The sequence below is a fragment of the Athene cunicularia genome (assembly GCF_003259725.1).
Source record: "Athene cunicularia isolate RWA chromosome 4 unlocalized genomic scaffold, athCun1 chr4_part1, whole genome shotgun sequence".
NCBI classification, from domain to species: Eukaryota; Metazoa; Chordata; class Aves; order Strigiformes; family Strigidae; genus Athene; species Athene cunicularia.
This window is the reverse complement of record NW_020799098.1, coordinates 41,994,172-42,014,996: the sequence shown is the minus strand read 5'-3', so window position 1 is coordinate 42,014,996 and position 20,825 is coordinate 41,994,172. Positions and strand designations below refer to the sequence as shown.

The 20,825-nt window shown below is 36.9% G+C and overlaps 1 long non-coding RNA gene across 1 annotated transcript in view; it reads left to right on the top strand.

Moving 5' to 3' along the window:
* The first annotated feature begins 303 nt into the window (after positions 1 to 303).
* Positions 304 to 20,825, top strand: part of LOC113479371 — a 55,008-nt gene continuing 34,486 nt past the window's right edge. Inside the window, exons 1-3 of the long non-coding RNA XR_003398238.1 lie at positions 304 to 359; positions 474 to 638; positions 5,693 to 5,786. This is a non-coding gene — a long non-coding RNA (uncharacterized LOC113479371). The remainder of the gene's footprint in view (positions 360 to 473; positions 639 to 5,692; positions 5,787 to 20,825) is intronic.

Genomic DNA, 20,825 nt, shown 5'->3' with positions numbered 1-20,825 from the left:
ATTAAGATTGTTAAAAATGGAAATGTCTCATAACTTTGCTGTGACATTGTAATGACTGAAGCAGCTACACATCACTTTAATCAAACTTTTTAGGTTCCTTTTTCTTCTGTCACTGAATTTTCAACTATCTCATTTCAGTGGATGCGACCTGCTGTAGCTATGTCAAGGGATTTTGAATAATGTCCAAATGGTATAATTTAAATGTCAAGAAGTAGGAAATGCAGAAATAATGCTACTATTCCCCCAGACTTTTGCCAGCAAATGTCTCATGATAATACATGACATTCTTCAAAAATTATCGAGGTAAAGAATAGGATCATCTGGTTTCCAAGCATCTGAGATTTGGGCATATATGTTAGGTAGGAAGCTGTTTTCTTTCGAAAACTTTTTCAATGTATGTGTTGAAAAAGTGCTATAATACTTTTTATTCTTTTTAGTTTAAGAGTAATTCTGGGGGTTTTTTTAATCTACAGGTTTGGAGAACACATTCTCTATTGGTTCAGAGAATTAAATGGCACTTTAAAAAGAAAAAAAATAATATAAAAATAATATTTCTAAGAAGTATAGGAAGAGTGATTGATCACCTTCTTTACCTGTGCAAGAAAAAAATTTTCTGCTTCTGGCAACCTCTCAAATATGTAAGTGCATTATTTTTATGAAAGACATTGCTTTTTGGAAGGTGTTAATAATGGCAGGATAATCACCTTAACAACATTCCATTTTAATACTGGAGGTACACAATAAAACCCAAAGTTCTTTTTTTTTTTTTTTTGCATCATTCATGACTACAGCTAGGAGATCTATTTTCAGAGAACAGATTTGACAGCCAGTTCCCTTACTCTTGTCTACACTTTTGTGCATCTACTTTGATTTATGGTTACTAGTCATCATTTCTGGAAGAACACTGAGCATGAATATATTCCTGGAAACACACTGCTTTTCACATTACTTTTATCAAATGAACTAAATAATTTGTATTATTCTGTACAGAAAAATAACAAAAACTAAACCAGAAAGTTATAAATGTCATTCATGGGAGCTGAAGTGAGAATGGCAGGATATTTGCAGAGATTTAAGATGTCAGAAATGACACAAGAGAATCAGCACCAAATTCTTTCAAGTCTATTCCGTTTACTCCTCCTAATTAGCCACTAGTGAATACTGAAGTAAACTCTCTACCACTGGTGACTTTTCATCCATTTCAGGTAAGAATAGTCAACAAGAAGTAACAAGTACAGCAGCAGCTGAAGCACAGATAACATGATGGAAAAATACAGGCAGAGAAGGAGAACAAATTAACCAGTCAGCTGGCTGTCTTCCATACTAAGTAGTCAACAGTGTTATCCCACTACTTCTGCTGTATTGCAATACCTTCTTAGGTATGCCTCTATTTTGATTTGGCATTGAAGATGTACCCTTAATCTACAGCCTTGTCATTATTGGGCATCTCACGAGAATGGCCAAACCATTCAGTTCTTAAAGAGGGCCAAAATGGAACATACTTACATGTATAAGTATCCACCTATAATACCATTTAAAACAATGTAGTTGCTCATTGTGAGGTAGGAGTAGGGCTACCAGGAAATGAGAGGCCAAGGACAAGTATGTCATATTTAAGTGGCTGATGTAACTGGAGGCAGGCACTACAGCCTGGTGAGTCAATCACTTTCAATTTTGAGTGCTCTCAGGCATTTTTGTGAAGTTAAAAGATGAGGGTTTCCCATTGTATGGTAAAAAAAAAGCTTTCAAAATTAATTTAGTGACAAAGAGAGGAAAATGAGAGCTCCATCAATACAAACTTGCCTGTCAGTATGTTCACAGAGGAAGCTGAGCATATAGGTGCAGGATACATTTTGTCCAGAAAAGACATGTCCTAAGAAATACTGTCCTTTCCTCTCTCCCATCTTTCTCATTCCCAGCCATACTCAGCCCTTCAGCCTCCTCCCTATGTCATTCTCACAAAACTGTACTATTTTGGGGAACTTCAAACCAGAACACTCAGCTGATTTAAATTAATATCTTAGAAATTTTTTTTTTTTTTTTAAGCAGGGATCATTCGAATTGCATTGTATAGCACGATCCCCTGAGCAGTTGTGTTAATACAACATACACAGCAACACAAATGAACAACAATAGTTGAGAGAAACAATGATGGAACAGGTTGCCCAGAGAGGTGGTAGATGACATCCCTGGAAACACACAAGGTCAGACTGGATGGGGATCTGAACAGCCTGATCTAGTTGAAGATGTCCCTGTTCATTTCAGGGAGGTTGGACTAGATGACCTTTAAAGGCCCCTTACAATCCAAACTATTCTATGAATTTCAGTTCAAAACAGTAGCAGATGTAGCAAGATTTAGTTTATTTATCTCAATCTACATGTTGTGCTGTGAATATTTTATCCAAGAAACATTTGAGCAATTTTATTTTCTTTTTTTATTTTCTTTTTTTTTTTTTTTTTCAAGGATGAGATTTAGTAAACACAGCTAGGAAAAAAACTATCTGGAAAAAAACAGAACCATATGTGGCACTGCAGAGTGGGAGAGGGAGACAGAGTGAAGGAGAATAAGTAAAATGCAAGTTTCCAAAACCTTCCACCCTGCCAAATTACATTAGTCTAATCTGTATCTCACACCCTGAAGCCTTTGCTGAGCACTGCACAACCAACCCAATCAACTCCTTTCAGGAATTAATTGAACACAGGTTTTCTGCCTATGAAGCCAATACCTGGTATGTAAAGAGCAGGTGGGTCTACATTTGCTTTCTTCAGCAGAAATCAAATCTAGAGTGATCACAATTACACTAAATGCCTGAGAATGACCTGAGAATTATCAAAAGACTAAGATCACTCAGAGAACATGATGCTAGGTCCTTGTCAGTCTTAGATGGAAAATGAGCATGGAGCAGCATATTGGGTCAGTCCTGGATACATGGAAAATTACAGCTGTAGGCTCCCAGGGAACCCTGAAGCTGAACTGAATGCTGTCCAAGGAGTGCTGGCCCCTCTGAGATTACCCTGCAACTTAATGGGTTCTTCAGAACCAGGTTTTTCAGTTTTACATGGCTGATGCAATCTCAACATCTTTAGGCCTCTATCACTGGGATGTGATTTATAGATTAAGAAAAAACTGCCAGCCATGTATATATTTTCTATTAATCCCTGAATTTCATAGTCTCAGTATTCCCTTGAAGAATTAGCAGGACAGAGTAAGGTAAGCCATTGTCACTCTTCATTCTTGTAAAGATAAATTACAGAGATTCCCTGAGATTTTTGTCATGTTCTGTGGAAGCCAAGAGAATTCAAGTGTAGGCTTCCTAAAGACAGTACAGCTGAGGTAGACCAGCTTCCTTCAACTCAGAGATAGTTCTGAGACTTTAACGTAGTGCCAAGAATGGTGTTTAGTCATTTAACTCCCCTGCAGGGCTTTTGTTTGCTAGAATCTATAGATTTCTTCTCTTTATTTCACCTCTAAAGAGCATGTATGAAGTCAATTCTGCAGAAGAGTAAAAAGGGCAAAAATTTTAGCTCCATAATGAAACAAGTATGTTTCTATTAGGGGATGTATAAGCTTAGCAGATGTTAAGGTGCCTCCAGAAACTTACAGATACTATAGCAATTTATAAGTACCCTAGACCATCATTAAAATCTAGAGATCTTTTCATGATATATGGATGAAATGTCCCTGAAGTGTGGTCACAGTTAAAGAATTCATCAGATCATTGGAATGCTTTCTTCTCCAATTATCATGATCTCATTTATCTGGACTGCTTTTAATTTTTAACTAAGAGGTTTTAATCAGTTTAAGTGAACACTCAGGAGAGCATGGAAATGAACCTTTACATCTGGTGAAAAGAAGAACAGAGCTAATTGTCAGCAATACTATGCTCAGAATTCAGGAACACAGAAAAATAAAAATAACCCTATCATAAAATCACATAATCGTTGAGGCTGGAAGGGACCTCTAGAGATGCTCTGGTCCAACCTTCCTGGTCAAGCAAGGCCAGCTAGAGCAGGTTGACCAGAACCATGTCCAGTTGGAGTTTGGATAAGTCAAAAGATGAAGCTCTCCTCCAGGCTGAACATCTCCAGGTCTTTCAGCCTCCCCTTGCATGACAGATGCTCCAGTCCCTTAATCATCCTCATGGTCCTTCACTGAACTTGCTGCAGTATGGTCACTTTTTTCTTGGACTATATTTCTCGTACTATTATCCAAAAATATTTGTTCATTATTTCCTAAAAAATATAGTAGAAAGAGGAGTTTGGTACATTGATAAAAATGCCAAATAAATTAGTTCTCATTACCTTCAGGTGGAGCTTATTAATCACAACTTCCACAGCTGTTCATGGAGAACATCTGACTGCCTCATCTTCCTAAAGCACTAGAATATAATAGCCAAAATATGCACTTTAAAGTCCCAGTTGAAAGCAGTATCTTTTTATACTAACCTAACTGGCAATCCACTATACTTTCTATAATTTGTTCATAAGTTTCTAAACAAATTAATGTAGGGCTAAAGGAAGGTTCTTGTGTATGGGGAGACCTGTGCTGAGGGCATCAGCACACAACACGGGGTGAAAAAGAAGGCAAGGAAAATGACAGCATTTAAAGTACGTACAACTGTTGAAAAAAGTCATGGGTCAGCAAGACAAAATTGAGGAACTGAAAACTCAGGGTGTTTTAAAATAAATCACATACTTAATAGTATTTTATATCACTGTAAATAAATATTGTATAGTCATAGAGTGAGCTAAATGAACAAAGGAAAGACTATTGTTTCTGGGCAGAGGAAAGACAGACACGCAACTAGAAAAAGATCCTAAAAGCTCACTGTCTGTGAGGAAAGCTAATAGCAAAGCAGTTTTCAGCAGACACATATACTTTATTCCTTGAGCTCATAGGTAGCCTAACAGTTGACTGGAAATTAATACAAAAGGAATTTATTTAGATGATGAAGATTCAGCATATGTCTATAGCAGTGTTCAATAGTAAGAACTAGCATCCACTGTACAAATTACACTCATTCACTTCTTAGATGAAACATCAGGACATTACAGTATGTCACTTTCAACTTTGTTTCAAGAAAACTAGCCTTCACTATAATTATCCTACTGGTTTAAAACATTTTATTAATGGACAGACTTTTGTACACTGATGAATTGACAGTAAATGTCTATTTTCCGTGACGTCACTGCCAATATTCAATGTGAAGTAGGCTTTTGGAATAATATTTCAATAAAGTGTGTAAGGTAGACTGAAAAGTCTATCAGTATGACTGGTGGGCTTTTGAAAAGTACCACCAACTTTTGTCTTTTCTGTCCTGACTTGGAAGGTTGTCAAAAAATGAGGTCATGTTCACACTGACTTTTATATTGATGTCCTACTTGTAAGAAGTGAAATGTTGCCAGCAGTTTAACATAAATATCAAATCTATTGCTAAAGTAAACATGGTGACCACTGATTGCAGACACAGTCACTGTTCAGGAAACGCTGTCTTAGAGAATAGGCTTATGTGGATGCTCCCTTAAGGCAGTCCCATATGCCCCATTTGGAATCTTCACATTGCAAAAAGATGTGGCATTTGACACACACTCATTTCTTGAATGTGTATTATCTGGCTTATGTGCAATCATACTAATGTAATCGTGCAGAATCTCATTGTCAGATATTTAACTCTGCCTCCTTGTTTTGAAGGGTCTGCAAATCACCCCTGCCTTGGAGTCATATGCCTAGCTCATAGATGCAAAACAATGCAGAGAATACACATGGAATAACTCATATCTTGAAGGTAAAAAAAATATCTTTTTTTAAAAGCAGTATGTTTTTTTTTTTTAATTTCACACTATTGGAGATTGTGCCATAGACTTTAACTTCTGCAGATGTTGTGGATGATTGGTAAGAAAACTGTTTCCTGTCTTCATTTTGTGATCTTCTGAGTTAAAGAATTCTTTCTATGACTCAGCTCTGTACAGATAGGCTTCCAATTCCAGAAATACACTTGCCTCTCCACATTTAAAACAGATTGTAATAGCCACAAATAATTCAATGTAAGTGGCAGTTTAAGTTTGTGTAGCTCTTGGAGCCTGTGATACTGTAAAAAAACAGGTTGCACAAAACCCATTGAAATTTTAAGCCAGAACATGGTGCTACAGTTTGATAGTTATCTGATCTTCAGTAGCATAATAGTTACAGACAAGTAGGACCTGAGTTATAGGTGAATAAGCCAATGAATACACAACTGCTTCCACTCTATGAACTGCAGAGTCTCAAGAAGTAACGATTTGTCAACCTTTCTGTCTCTCGCTTGCAATACTGCAATAATTTATTTGCTACCATATTGTTGGAAGAGTAATTTTAAAGAAAATATTGCTGCAGCTTGACTGTGTTATAGGTAGGGAACCTAGCTCTGCATTTACGTGTACACTAACTTTAAATGCAATAAACTAAAACCCAGAAGTGTCTTAATGGGTATTAGAGAATGACCTGAGGATGGGTTGCCAGTAAATTAAAGACAGCAGTGTATGCAGGTTGTATAAAGCTTTGTCAAACTGTAGATTCTTTCAAGTATTTTCTTTTAACACAGAGGGAAAAAAGAAAAAAAAAAAAAGAATGGTGAAAGATACAAACAAAACCTCATCACTTTTAAATAGGCACAACTTCAGTGCAGTCAGCATTGTATATGGTCTTGTTGAGTACTTTATGTTTTTTCAGATGAAGCACTATTTCTTTTAATGTCACTCTTTAAATTCTGATTACATCTCTCACAACATTTAGTTCACAGCTGAGGGAGTCTGCATGATTACATACTTTCATAATTCAGGAATTATAAAATAATTGTCATGAATCTCTACCCTGACAGCTAAAGCCTAACCTTGTGCAGAAAGGAACTATGTTCTTTTCCAAACCATCTTCACCAAAGTCACACGCAGCATTGGTCTAAGACGGCAGAAAATAATATGATCATAATAAAAGAAAAACAGTCACATATTCACACCTTAAAGCAGTTCAGTCAATATACACAACTACACAGTATAGGAATTGTGTTTACATAAGCTATGAACACTTCTTTAGAAAAAGGTAAATTTGTTACAAAATTTTTAATTGTTAGAAATGTGAAATAGAAATGTCTGATCTGACTATAATACTAACAGTGTTGAAAGCATTATGCATAGGGTTATTACAGAAATAATACCAAAGGCAAAAGAAAGTTTATTTCTTCTTTGTCAAGAATATGATCTATCAACAAAATATAAACAGATATAAGTAGATATAATTTACAACAAATGTTAACCCATGTATGTATGAAGAATTATCCAGAATACAATCCACTTGCCTAGCATATTCAAATCTACATTGTTTCACCTTCCAAGCATGCAGATTTCTTAAGTCATCATATGATTACATTACCTCATTATTAGCGATTACACTACCACGTTTGTTAGTCCTATAATCTGTGTTCAGCACTGGCAGTTCTATTTGGATCTCGCCTACATTAGAGAACCACAACAGTGTTTTCTGAATGGACTGTGGGAAGCAAGTCCCATTTCCTCAGATTATCAGAATGCTTTCCTCTACACTGATAACTATATTTGCAATGGCATTTTAATGTGAAATGCTTTTGCATCACAAAGCCAAATAATCAATAAAGGGAAAAAAACATGTAGAGAATTACTGAGTTGAAAAGCTAGATGAACACTTTAAATTGCTAAGATTGTTCTTAATAGTTTTAGATTTACAAATAAATGTATACTTAGATAGATCTGGCATTACAAAGCACATTCTGAATTGAGATAAACTGCAGCCATACCATCCTGCTCTTTCTGACCTGGTCTTCACACTGATTTCCTGAGAAAGGGCAGTAGTTAGGAACCTCTAACAATGCTGTTTTCTATAAGGCAGCAGCTACTTTAGCTGTGATCATGTCTCTGACTGCTGAGACACCAGCAGAGAACTCAGCACATGGCAAGTTTGTATTTACCCTTCAGTACCATGTAGCCATATCTGAACTAGATTTAAAGTAGTTGCTTGGGTGCAGGTTAAGGGTGAAGCTTAATACAGCTGTGATGGCAGTGTAGTCAAGGGAGACAAAGTATTTATGCAGATGTGTTACAATGCAGTGAGATGTGTTTCTCACATTCACGGAACACATTCTCTAATCTCCATATAATGATTTTCATTTTTGGATATAAGTAAGCTATAAACAGTAAAAACATGGGAAAAATGACTTTCTGTGGAAAAAAAAAATAATTAATTAGAAAAAGCATCATCATCTGAAAAGTAACTTGGTAGAAAGATTTGGGAGTCAGCTATCTTATGAGGGAGATATATTTTTACACTAGTTTGGGTGAGATATAAGAATTTATGTGTAACTTGCCATAAGATTCTCCCATAACTGTATTTTTTTTTAATGTATAAAAATGAAATATTTTAGATGCTTGTATTACACAGTTCAGACTGATATGTTAACATAGTCCTAAGAAACAGTCATTGCTGTCAGAAAGATGATGGGGAGCTGAGCCCTCCCATTTACATAGCCACATCCAGCCCTGGTACAGCTATCTAAATGTTAGGGTTTTGCTCTGTATATTAAGTATTGTCTATAAATCAGTTTTGAAAATATTGGTCTTCTCTACAGCATAGCATGGCTTCAAATCTTTTGCTGCATGGGACAGTTGACAATTCAACATGAGAAAAAAAAATTATAATAGGAGTCATGTCATTCTGCCTTCCCACGGTCCATCTGTCCCTGCACCTGGTAGGAGTAGTCAGGAGTTGTCTTTGGCATGAACACCATGTGTTCTTTGCTGAACTGAAAATAAGTGTTTCTGTAACAAAGCATAAATGGTGCTCATTGGAGATATCCTTTCATTAATACAAACCTTGCTTCAGCTCCAGACTTTTGGAGCCATCCTCTTTAGATTCAGCTGCCATCTCTCAAATTCTAACGGCACTGATGAAATCATTTGGAGTTGGAGAAAAAAGTCCACTTTTTACTTTTCTTACAAAAATCATAATCAGGCAACATGAAAGCTACGAAGTTTAGCTAGTGAGGCTAAAATTTGATGCAGGTCAATGCTGCAGTTCTGACAGTACGTTTGTAAAAACCAAGCACCTGACAAAAAGTGGTTGAGAAATAACTATGTTTCTTTCTCTAATCATCTCAAATACTTACTGTATTTCATATCCTACAGAATAACTTAGTCATTGAGTTAGAGAACATACAGAAATCCTCTCTTCATCTTTTCTGATCACGTTGTTTTGCTTTTCAAGGAATAATTAAATAGCCATCAAGAGTAAAAAGCTCTAATTAACCTGAGAAGAAAAAGCCGGATTCAAGATTCTCTTTCATAAAACCATTACAATTTACACATTTACAGTATTAACTTGGGAATAGAAATGAGGGTCTCTGACCCTCAGGTGCATTCCCTGATTAATAGATTAAAAAAGTCAATCTCTCACTGGTCCCATGAATCTTTAATTATTCATATGTGAATTAGAGCAGTTTTGGGGAATCAAGACTTTGCCCTATGTCTCTGTAATCACACCAAAGTATTGTGATTTAAGAAATTATTGGAAAATTATGGCTATAGATATAACTCAACAGACATATGAGATATTCAAATATAGCCCAATCTATCCTAGACAAGAAATCTAACCATTGGTCTTTGGGGGAAAACATATAAACTGCACTGAATGATGAGAAAGAAACAACCTGAAGTCAACCATATTGTCTCATTCATAAGTTTAAAGGATATTCCTAATATAAGGGGCTACCTAAAGACCTTGCCTATAGAAAAGATGGGATGTTTTCAGAGTTTACTACTTGACTTTAAGTTTATTAGTAATGATACCATGTTTCTGCCCCACAAAATAGTCTCCAAAGAATTGGGGGGAAAAAAAAGGTAACAAGAGGTTTGCTTGGTAGTATCTTTATTTACCCCCACCCCACCCCCCCCCGAGATTCTTGAATAGTGAAATTAGAATGCTAATTTTTTTTTTTTTAACTTTTAATGTTTTTTACAATATTTTAAAAAGTTTTCACAATTTCCCTGTGTTTCATAGTGGTTTAACAATTCAACTCAGCTGCCAGGATATTAATCTTACTGCAGGGAGAAAGTTAATATATAGGTTCACTTCTGGTCATTCTGGATTTTTTTAGAGTATCTTTTCTTCAGATCCTAATAGCTTATGACCAACAATTGAATACTAAAAGCAATTTTACGTAGGTGAGTAGGCAGTAAATGGATATTTCACAAATGTTACAGAATTCTTAATGTATAAAATAAATACATATATATGCATAAAGTTTTATGCTATTTCCTATTTAGCAGATCTCATCTTATTGCTTTTTAAGGCAAATTCTAGGTGATAATATGTTTAAATAAGTAAGCAATCATCATTAATGCATTAATAAAGAAAAAAAAATAGCTATGTGGGCAAAATTTACAAATATATTCATAGTTGAGCCAAGCAGAAAATTTTTATTATAGTTTCAAAAAATAAATCTCTCTATATAACAGACATAGTTCTGGTTTACAAAACTGTTTTATGAATATTTTATATTGGTTTTATTAATAAATGGATTTTGTTATTTATTAAGAGAGTTGTTTGTGTTCCAAGATAAACCAATATAATTTCCGTAAAATCCATTAAAATGTAGGAAAAGGTTTGCAGTATCTACGTTTAAAAATACAAACACAAAGAGTGTTCAAGTCCAAAGACTGAAATGTGTTAGACACTGTAGACCAAGCCTTACATTGCAGAGAGTGAGATAATTATATCTAGTTGTTTTGATTCAAGATTTGCTAAGTGCTTCTCTGTCTGTTAGTAATGGACTCTCAAATTCACATCTATATAGATATATTTCGACTGATGTGCTGCTTCTGTGTATATACACATACAAACAAACTCTTTTTTCAGTGTTTTCTTTATTAAAGCAAATATCCTCATTTAGTTTTGAATTGCTTCTGGATTATGTCTAGCATATTTTAAAACAATGCTTTCAGCTTCACATTTGCCTGAAAAATATCATGCCTACTATTCTATTTTTACCAACCAGTTAGTTTAATACATATTAAAATGATTGCAGAAACAGTATTTGTTTCTGTTGGTTCATAAATTGCTTTTGAACATGACCTTTGCATAGTGATCTTGTTAAATATGTATACTCTATAGCACATCCCCTATTGCCTTGTAGATATTTTGCATTAATGTCATATGTCCTAAAATATTGCCATCACTATCATGTAGGATGGTTTTCTTTAAAACCAACAAGTTAAAACAAAGCTGAAGTTGAAACTGGCAGCAAATAATCATGGACAGAAGTTCAGGTTTGCCAAAGCATTTAACATACATTCTCCTGAGAGTCCCACTTCTGAACCATATTAACATTATGAGAAATCTCAGCCTGAGGAGGAAGCTAAGTCTGAATGTATGATCTAGTTCTTGTTGACATTCCCAAGCTAGAAAGACAAAATCAAGGCAGAAATAAAATATAACAAAACCACCAACTTAAAAATTAATTTAGAAGAGATTTAAAAATAGGACATGCTACTTAAAACATATTCTAAACAAAAGCTGACAAAAATTCTAGACTTCTTTGGAATCAAGTCATTAAAAAAACACCCTAAATCTTCATTTATATTAATTTAATTTATTAAAATATTGTGAAAAAACTAAATCTACATTAAAATGTATTTTGTTCCTCCCTCCACCTCATGTTTCATTTTCCACAAGTCATTTGGCACTCATATTACACCACAAGTGTGAATTAACCTGACATAAGGAATTTTTTCAGTGCTATTTTACTGGACCAAAATCACAGTGCAGTGCTACAGACTGTTGCATTGGCACTACTGATGGAGTGGCGTGGGGATGTAAGGAGGTGGGATGAAAGGAGGGACATGTGGGTGGGATAAGAAAGTGCAAGAACCTCTAAAGGTAACATTGCTGTTAGATTCCTATCATGAAATTCAGAGTTATGGGAGTGAGCTGCTGGGTCCACCCAGACAAAAAAACAAAAAAAACAAAAAACAAAAAACAAAAAAAAACAAACAAAAAAAACAAAACAAAAAAAAAAAACAAAAAAAAAAAAAAAGGGTTTTTTTTCAGCAATTCGGTAAATAGATATATCTTATAATGGCATGGGTTCTGGGATCTATATCCTCAAAAGCCAACTTGGTGCTACCTTACATGTGATTAGGGAAGCTGGGATGGAAACTGCTGGTTTTCTGGGTGCCACAGACACTGTGACTGCAGAGCATCATCCTTAGAAATTTTCAAAGCTGTAAAAGGGGAGCCCTCAAACACTGTGATTTCCAAATTATTCCTGCTTTGAGTGAGAGTCTAGCCTAACTTTTAATGCTGCTACAACCTCTGGCTTCCTCTTTGTAGGTGGTGACTTTTCTCCATAACCTTGTTCTGTAGCTAGGAAAAGCTTAGCTGCAGCTGCTTGTGGACTGAGGCTGAATTTTTAAGTACTTCGGTTCCTAAACAAATTTAGAAACACACCCCCACCCCCATCTTCAGACTACTCACAAAATGTTGTGTTTGGAGATAGAGTAAAAGGATAAATAAAGCTGCTTTCAGCTCTCCGGCTCAAAATTTCTTCTTACTTTTGGACAAGCAAATGCCATTGAAGTCTTTAAAACTTTATTGAGGAAGGCCCAGTCTACAATCACAGATCAAGGAAAATTTTGATTATTTATATTTAGCTAATTATGTTATATCTGAGATGTTCTAAAATACATTCCTAAAATTCCAAACCCCCCAGAATAACTCCAAGAGCTGACTTCTATCAGCAGCTGCCTCCTGTTTCACCTCAAAGCAACATGTAATTCAGAAGCTGAAGAGGGCAAAATTTATTCTTCTCATTATAAAACTCTAATTCCTTTCAGAATAAAAGAAAAAGTGAATGAAATTACACCTTGCTACATTTTCTGTCTGCTATCAGTATCTTTGCAGGATGCCTGCAAATCAGCCTACAGTGCATTTTGCCATCAGCCACAAGTATACACTTGATGTCCTGTGAGCCATTAAAATCATTAGGAAATACCCTCAATCACAAGTTTACAGAGCACATAGAGCATAGCTATCAGACTGGAGAGGAAAAAAAAATGCAACCATTTTGAATCTTTACCATCAAGGAGTCAGTTGACTCTTTATGGGAGAGTAAGAAATAGGAGCTTTCTCAATATTCCTCTTATCCAGTCTCACTTATTTGTGATACACTGGGTGGCATTTCTGCTGTGAAACTCCCTCAGACAAGCTATATTGCAGCTATAAATTCTAGATCTAGCCCACAACATTGGGAAACATTCCCGAGCAGATGGTTTCATTCAATAAAATATCAAAGTACCATAGTAAATAATGCTGCTGAGTTTTTTACCAGTAATTTGCAGTGCCACATTAAACATTTCCAGAGGCAGCTGAAAGTGAAAGGGACAGGGACACCTGGCAATGAACAGTGGCCATAGGGCTGTTTTGACTCGTGATGGAATGAAACAAGTAGACTTTTGGGGATGGTTTTTGACTTGTAAAGAGCAGAGAAGACTGGGCAGTTAGAAGTCATCTGTTCTTTCCCTGCCTCTTCCCCACTGCAAAGAAGTTTGTTTCCCCCCTGACCCTCCTGTTCGCTGCTGAGTTTGTCCCTGGTTTTGGTGAAGAGAGATTTTAGGTGGGGTTTGCTCACCTTACTTGGATGTCTCCTCATTTTTGAAGCAGCTGGTTCTAATAGCGTGCCTGCAGGCAGTAGCAGGAGTAAGTTTTCTCCAAAATCAGTCAAATTCTTGCAGATCAGAACGAAATGTCACCAAAGTGGAGAGAGATTGTGGAATTAGATGGCCTTGCCCATATATCACAGGCTTCATATACTAAAAATAGAATAGGTACCAGCACTTCGAGAATATACTGAATGTAAGGACAAGGTCAGCAATAGAACAGAATGATCTAGCCAGTCAGGCAAGCGATCTGCAGGCATCAGTGTCCTGCTACTAAAGTCAAAGGGCATGAAACAGTTCATTGCAATAAGCCTCAGGGAAATACTAAAGAGGAAAAAATAAAATCTCTGTTTGATTTACAGTATCCTGCTATTGAAAGAAAAGAACAGCTACTTTTACCTCCGAAAGTGCATTCTTAGTAAAATCACAGGTTTCAAATAATTCTGTGAACTAAAGATCAGTATATATCTGTACATGAGAATATATCTTCTTCTTTATATTCTTTGTAATGAACACAGTACTGCATGGATTAAACATGCAAGCAATTTAGCACTCGTAGGACTTCAAGTGTAAAACCCAAATCAGCTAATGCAAAATGTAGTATCGCTCCCTTGGAATTTCCTGAAGGAGATTTGAAACATAAAACACCTTCTCATTAATATAAAAATTGAAGGCAGCATTCTTTTTCCCCTCTCCCTTTTGTCTCAAGGCACAGAAAACATTTAGTCAGTTGTAAACACAATCTAGCCCTCCTGCAGCTGTGTTCACAGCTCGCTCTCACGTTGCATCCATGACTGTCATTTTTTGCACTGTCATCTCCAAAAAGTGTAATTCAGAGATGCCCTGGGCCACAGCCCCTCAGCTTTTGCCTGGGTTGGGTCCACACAGCTCCTGTGGTGGATGTGAACTATCATTATGTAACAGGCGTGAGCATGGGTCAAACCCCTGTTTTTTACAGAACAGCCTCTGTGTGAGTCAAAGCAAAAGGCAAACCTAGGTGAAAAACAGAGGTGCCATTTGTCAGTCTGCTACATAGCAGGGGGATGCCCTGAAGCTCCGGACACCGAGTGGCCTGGAAGCTGTAGCTGTACGGCAGTGCAGTTTGCCTGCTTTCCCTCCCATCAGACCTCTAATGGGCTAAAGAGACAGAACCACGGTAATGACAACAACAACAACAAGAGAGCAGGCAACTGAAGGAGAGGCATAAAAGTGAAAACAGAACTAGGTATAAACAGGGCTTTTTTCTTCCTTAGTCATGACACATTTTAATGAGATTTGAAATGAGCACAGGAAGACAGAGCAAGATAACAAGGTTATCTCCAACTCTGAATCTTCACACTATTTATGATTCTAAATTTGCAGGCTATGCTGCTCACTTACATTTCCATAAAGTAGCATAATAAAAGAAAAAGAACAACTAGATGGTAGCATTTTTTCCTCTGAACTGTCCTTTCTGAAAAAAATATATGCAGTCCTGTGAGTTCTGGTATTCTTTTTACCTCTGCAGAATAATCTCCCTTTTGTATTTTATCCTTCTTTGTGAAAAGATGAAGAGAATGAATGTACATCCAGACTTCTGCTCCCCTAAGTGATATGACTCATTCACACAAGCATCTGTACCCCTTAAGGGACTGTCAGTGTCTTCTTTTAATTCATTAATTTTATTTTTCTCTTATACTGAAGAACTGCTAATAAAGTAACTTTTCTCAATTGATATTCAATCTCCTCTATGCCCCTGCAGACATCTCTTCTTCTTCAGGACTAAAAATACAATGTGTTGAATTCTTCCTGCAGATGCCATGATGGAGGCATATATCTTCTAACATTCTCTCCATCTTCTTGAAATATCCTCTGTTTTGCAAACTGCAAATAGGGACTAATGGCAGGCAGCAGTCTCTGCAACAGTAAGAAATTTAAAATATTTCCTACTACCATCCAACATACACCTCTTCCTGCTATAGTACTGCTGCAAACTGCCTAGCCATTTTCTAAGGAAATTTTTCCTTAAAGCTCTCAGCTGTAGTTACAACGTAAAATCTCATGGCTTCCTTTGACTTTGGATACCTTTCCTCTGTGTTCCTGAACTAATTTTATGAGTGGCCTTTAAGTTATGGCAAACTAGAAAAATTTATTTCATCAATTCACTGATAGCATTAATATATTAAAAAAAAAAAAAAAAAAAAAAAAAAAAAAAAAAAAAAAAAAAAAAAAGGTGTACTAAAGAGAACATGCCCTTTTTCAAGACATTTTCTTCTGCCACTCTCACAAAGTCATTAACAATTAGGTCTTCTGGTCTTTTAATGTGAGATCAAGTGAGTTAACACCAGAAAAACAAGGATCCTGTCTCATTTGAGGAAAGCTGTTATATTGTCCTAGTTTACACTGGTATGAGTTGATATACCTAAATCTTTTCCTTACTTATGAAAATGGTCAGCATTTGTACAGGAAAGGAACAAGATATCTAACACAAATATTAGTTGATTTAACAGTAAATGGAGCTTGTAATCAGTAATAGGTGACATGATAGTGTTAGATAACATTACTCAAAAAACGACAGGTAATTGTAAGATTTATTGGAAACTTGAGTTCTCTCATCTCTTCTGGACAGAAAACATCCCATTTGCCTCACCAGTCTTTGATCAGCTTCTCAGATCATTGTCATGGTTTGAACTCGGCCAGTAGCTAATCACCATGTAGCCAAGTCATTTACTTCTCCCCTCCCCCTTCCCCCCCCGCTCGTCCCGTGAAATAGGGAAAGGACCAAAAAAGATAAATTTGTAGGTTGAATTGAAAAAAAAAATAGTAATAGTAACAAAACAACAGTAACTATAGTAAGTCCAAAAGGGTAAAATGCAGCAGTGGCTTACCAACCAGGACTGGTACGCAGCCCACACCCAGCAGTGATCCCCACTGCACCAAGTGGCAAACCAAAACAAGGTATAAGTGAACACGTCTCTGTCTATATACTGAGCATGATGTCACATGATATGGAAAAGTAGAGAAACGACTGCTCCTAAGAACCAAAATTCTATTCTGTGCAGGTGGGGAGTAGGACATGTCCTCTTTAAACTGCTGGAATTCTTGAGATAATTTTCTAAAGCTGCGACAAGGAGGGAAGAGAGACTTTCTTCATATTGTTGTGGTTGGCGAGCCAGTTCATCCACTGTTGGTCCCTCTTCATCTTTACAGTCTATCAGTGCTAATACATTGGCATATGATGATCGTACGCTCCATACAAACTTCCTCCACATGGGTCAGATGCATTGGACTTCATCTGGATCTGTGGGCAGCTGTGCATTTTATGAATCATAGTAAACCATCTCCTGCTCGACTAGCTCCCTCAAGTATTGAATGCCTCTCTCCATAGTGGTCCACTTACTTGGATGATATATAAGATCTTCCTTGAAGGGATAACTCTCCCTCACACTTGACAGGAGTCGCCTCCAGAGACTGAGACTTTGTGTCTTCTTTCCAATGGCTTTTTTGACGTCCCCTTCCCTAAACAGGGATCCCAGCTGCCTCACCTCCCTGCCCTCTAGTTCCATGCTACTGGCCCTGCTATCCCAGCATGTGAGCAGCCAGATAACAAGTTGCTCACCTGGATGGTGGCTGAAATCTTTTCTCATGTCTTGCAACTCATTCAGGGATAAGGATCAGGTGAGTGTCACTGGCTCTGCCTCCTCCTATTCTTGTGATGTGCCTGGTTCATCATCACCCTGTACACTGCAAGGGGATTTTCTTGTGTGTTTCTTCTTATGTATGGGATCAACTGACACCGTCATTGGTCGGTTCTCTGGTTCAGCTGCAGCTCCTCTCCTCGGGGTTGTAGTGGCTGCAGTTTCTATTACTTTGTTACCAGATCCAGAGCCCTTCTCTTCATCCTGAGGGTGCTGAACAGTGTTTAACAGCACTCAGTAAGCATGGGCTAGGGCTTGGCATGTTGCAGTGAGCTGTGCCTCTCTAGAATTACCCGGGTGACAACACACTTTTTCCAAATATTTTAATAGTTCTCCAGGATTCTGCACCTGTGCAGGATTGAAATTCCAGTATACTGGAGGTGCCCACTGTTCTAGGTACTTGCCCATGCTACTCCACACCCTCAGACACTCATAATTCCCCAACCTTGGGGTAGATTTCCAAGTGATACTCTTAAATAGTTGCTTAACTCTGAACAAAACCTGAACCACATGCAGGAACACACTAGCTCCTAGCAGTAAGAGGACCGTGTTAATGTCAACATTCCAAGGATATTCGAAATTCCCAAATTTCTCCAACACAGTTGTAGATAGCCTCAGGCCTGATGACTCCATCAAGTCATAGATCAACATTACATAGTACAGCAAAACCAAATTCTTAAACTAATTCTCACGACAGTGAGCAACAACATGGGAAACATATATTGCAAATGAGGTGGTAAAATCTTAAGGAGCTAAGCAATCAACATTATTACCTGTTCTGTTGTTATCTCAAACCTTAGGCCCCAGGTTGAGCACCAAAAGACTGTCATGGTTTGAACTTGGCTGGTAGCCAAACACCATGTGGCCAGTCATTTACTTTTCTCCCCTCCCTGGTGAAATAGGGGAAGGACAAAAAAATTCATAGGTTGAATAAAAAAAAAATAATTATTAGTAGTAAGAAAACAACAGTAAAAATAGTAAGTCCAAACAGATAAAATGCATCAGTGGTTCACTGACCGGCAACTGATACGCAGCCCGCCCCAGCTGCGATACCACCCAAACCAGAAATCCCGTCTCACTGACCCAGCAACCGAAACTGAAACAGTGTGAGCAAGCATGCATCCGCCTATACACTGAGCATGACATCCCATGACATGGAACACTCCAATGACCGATCCTGTCCTGGCCTTCTAGCTGTGCTCCCTCTCAGACCAAGAAAAGTTAACTCTATCCTGGCCTGAACCAGGACAATCATATAGTATATCTGTGTTTATAGAGACTAATTAGGACTCATAAAAGCAAGTAACTTCATGTTTTAAGTAGTTTCTTTGGTGCTTCTGACACTTAGGAAACAAAGGGAGTACTAACTATTGACAATCATGTCATTTCAAAGAGAAATAGCTTAGGTTTTCTCTTATATTATCTCAATTAATCCAGAGACAAGTGTAATGCAGTATGCAGTGATTCTTTTCTATCTGAAGTCATTAAAAGGTTTAAATAACTTAAGGTTCAGAAGCTACAGATATAAATCTATGAATCATTGTAGTGCAACTTTAAAATACCACTTTCTTTGAAATTCTTGTTTACAATAAAAATGAGGTTGCTTACTAAATGTTATGGGTATAAGGAAAATATAAACTGTGCTACTGGGGTGTATCTGATGAGTGAAGACTAGGTGAATGTAGAGTAATAGCTCTGAGACTGTTAAGTTGTTGTGCATGTCAGTGAAATATAAGGTCTGACACTCTTAAATCTTGAGATTTAAAAGAAAGATTAAGGATTAGGGAGATTTATACAATACAGTAGGAGTGTTCACAACACAGTAGTGAACTCATTCTGTCTCTTTTTTCCTCTATTGTGTAGCAAGTGTTCACAGTAGTGTCCTAAACTCAAACTGCACCAAGAAAATTGTCTAATATGTTCTGAATGTCTGTACCAGTATTCCCTCTGGGCTACATGTAATACTGCCGCAGAATGACATCCCAGCTGGAACCTCTAAGACTGAACTGAAATGTCAGTTCTGTTAGCCAAGAACACACTAGCCTTGTCCACATTTTGAGGTCTATGCTCCTCTAAAGTGGCTTTATATTGAGAATATATTTGGCATGTGATCATATGATCAAACTGAGGGTCTCCAGATGTCTTTTCCAGGGTGATTTTCATGTTCTTTGAAGGAGCAGATACTGTTTCCACTTTCTTAGCAGCAGAACCAAAATTATTGTGTCCAGATCACACAACAGAATACAGACCCATTACCATGCAATGTCCATGTCCATCTGTGACATATTTGGTATTTGTTTTCTTCAGCTAAAGCAGTAAGGCCAGTCAGGGTTATATCACTGAACAGGCAACTCAGTGGGCAGTGTTTATTTTTTGTGGGCAATTTAGAGGAGGATAAGAGCATCTCCAACATTGTAATTATTCTAAGACATATATGCAGAACACGGAATACGGAGCATATCAAGTCAATGATAGTCTTGGAAGTTAAGAAGGATTGGATGCGTTGCTTTCCTGAAAGTTGGAGTCTAATATTATTAGATGACCTTATTACCAAGAATTTGATATCATCTAATGGTTCAGATGGTGAAGGAGGGACATTTGTGTGGATATTGCAGTGACTGGCAATACTTTTCCCAGAGGAAACAGACATGATGAAGAAGAAACCACAAATGACATTTCTCAAGCAAAGATATACTCCATTACTGCAATCACACTTGTATGAGAAGAGACTAAAAGGCAGGGTAGCTTGTAATAGCAAAACAATAATAATGAAATATTCTTAAAAACAAAAATTCAGGAAACTTATTTGGCACAAAGTAATTTGGTCTCAGCTGTTCTTTCTCTTTGGAATAAAGAATGGAAATTATCACTGAAATTCATGAGCAACAATCATCAACTATCACACACAGAAACTTGTGCTAAGGAACTAGACAAGGGGCTAAAACACAGTGTTTTGTTTAGGTTTTTGTATTTGCTATCCAGGCTACGATGATCAACAATTTTTGCACATCAATATGTGACGACCTAATAAAATGGCAACACAAGTCATCTGACAGAGCAGGTAGCCTTATTCCCCTCATATTTTTTTATCCTCTCTATAGACTATTGGAAAACACTGTCCAGTAGCTTGTATTGTCTTTTGTGTCAAACATGATTTAGATTTTTTATTCTGCTTGCAAGCATTCAGTTTCCCCTGATTTCTTTAATAGTGTTACATTGAGAATGAATTTAGTTTAGTGGTTTTTTTCTGAATATGGCTCATCAATAACATTCCACTTAGTGCATTGTGTGAGTGTTACAATTTGGTACCCCTCTGTTTACAATACAGCTTTAACTATTTGCCTTTCAAAATGAATATATTAATGTTTAGTAGTTGATATGCTGCTTCCTTATAAATTTTACTTGGGAAGAAAACAAGCACTGAGAATATAC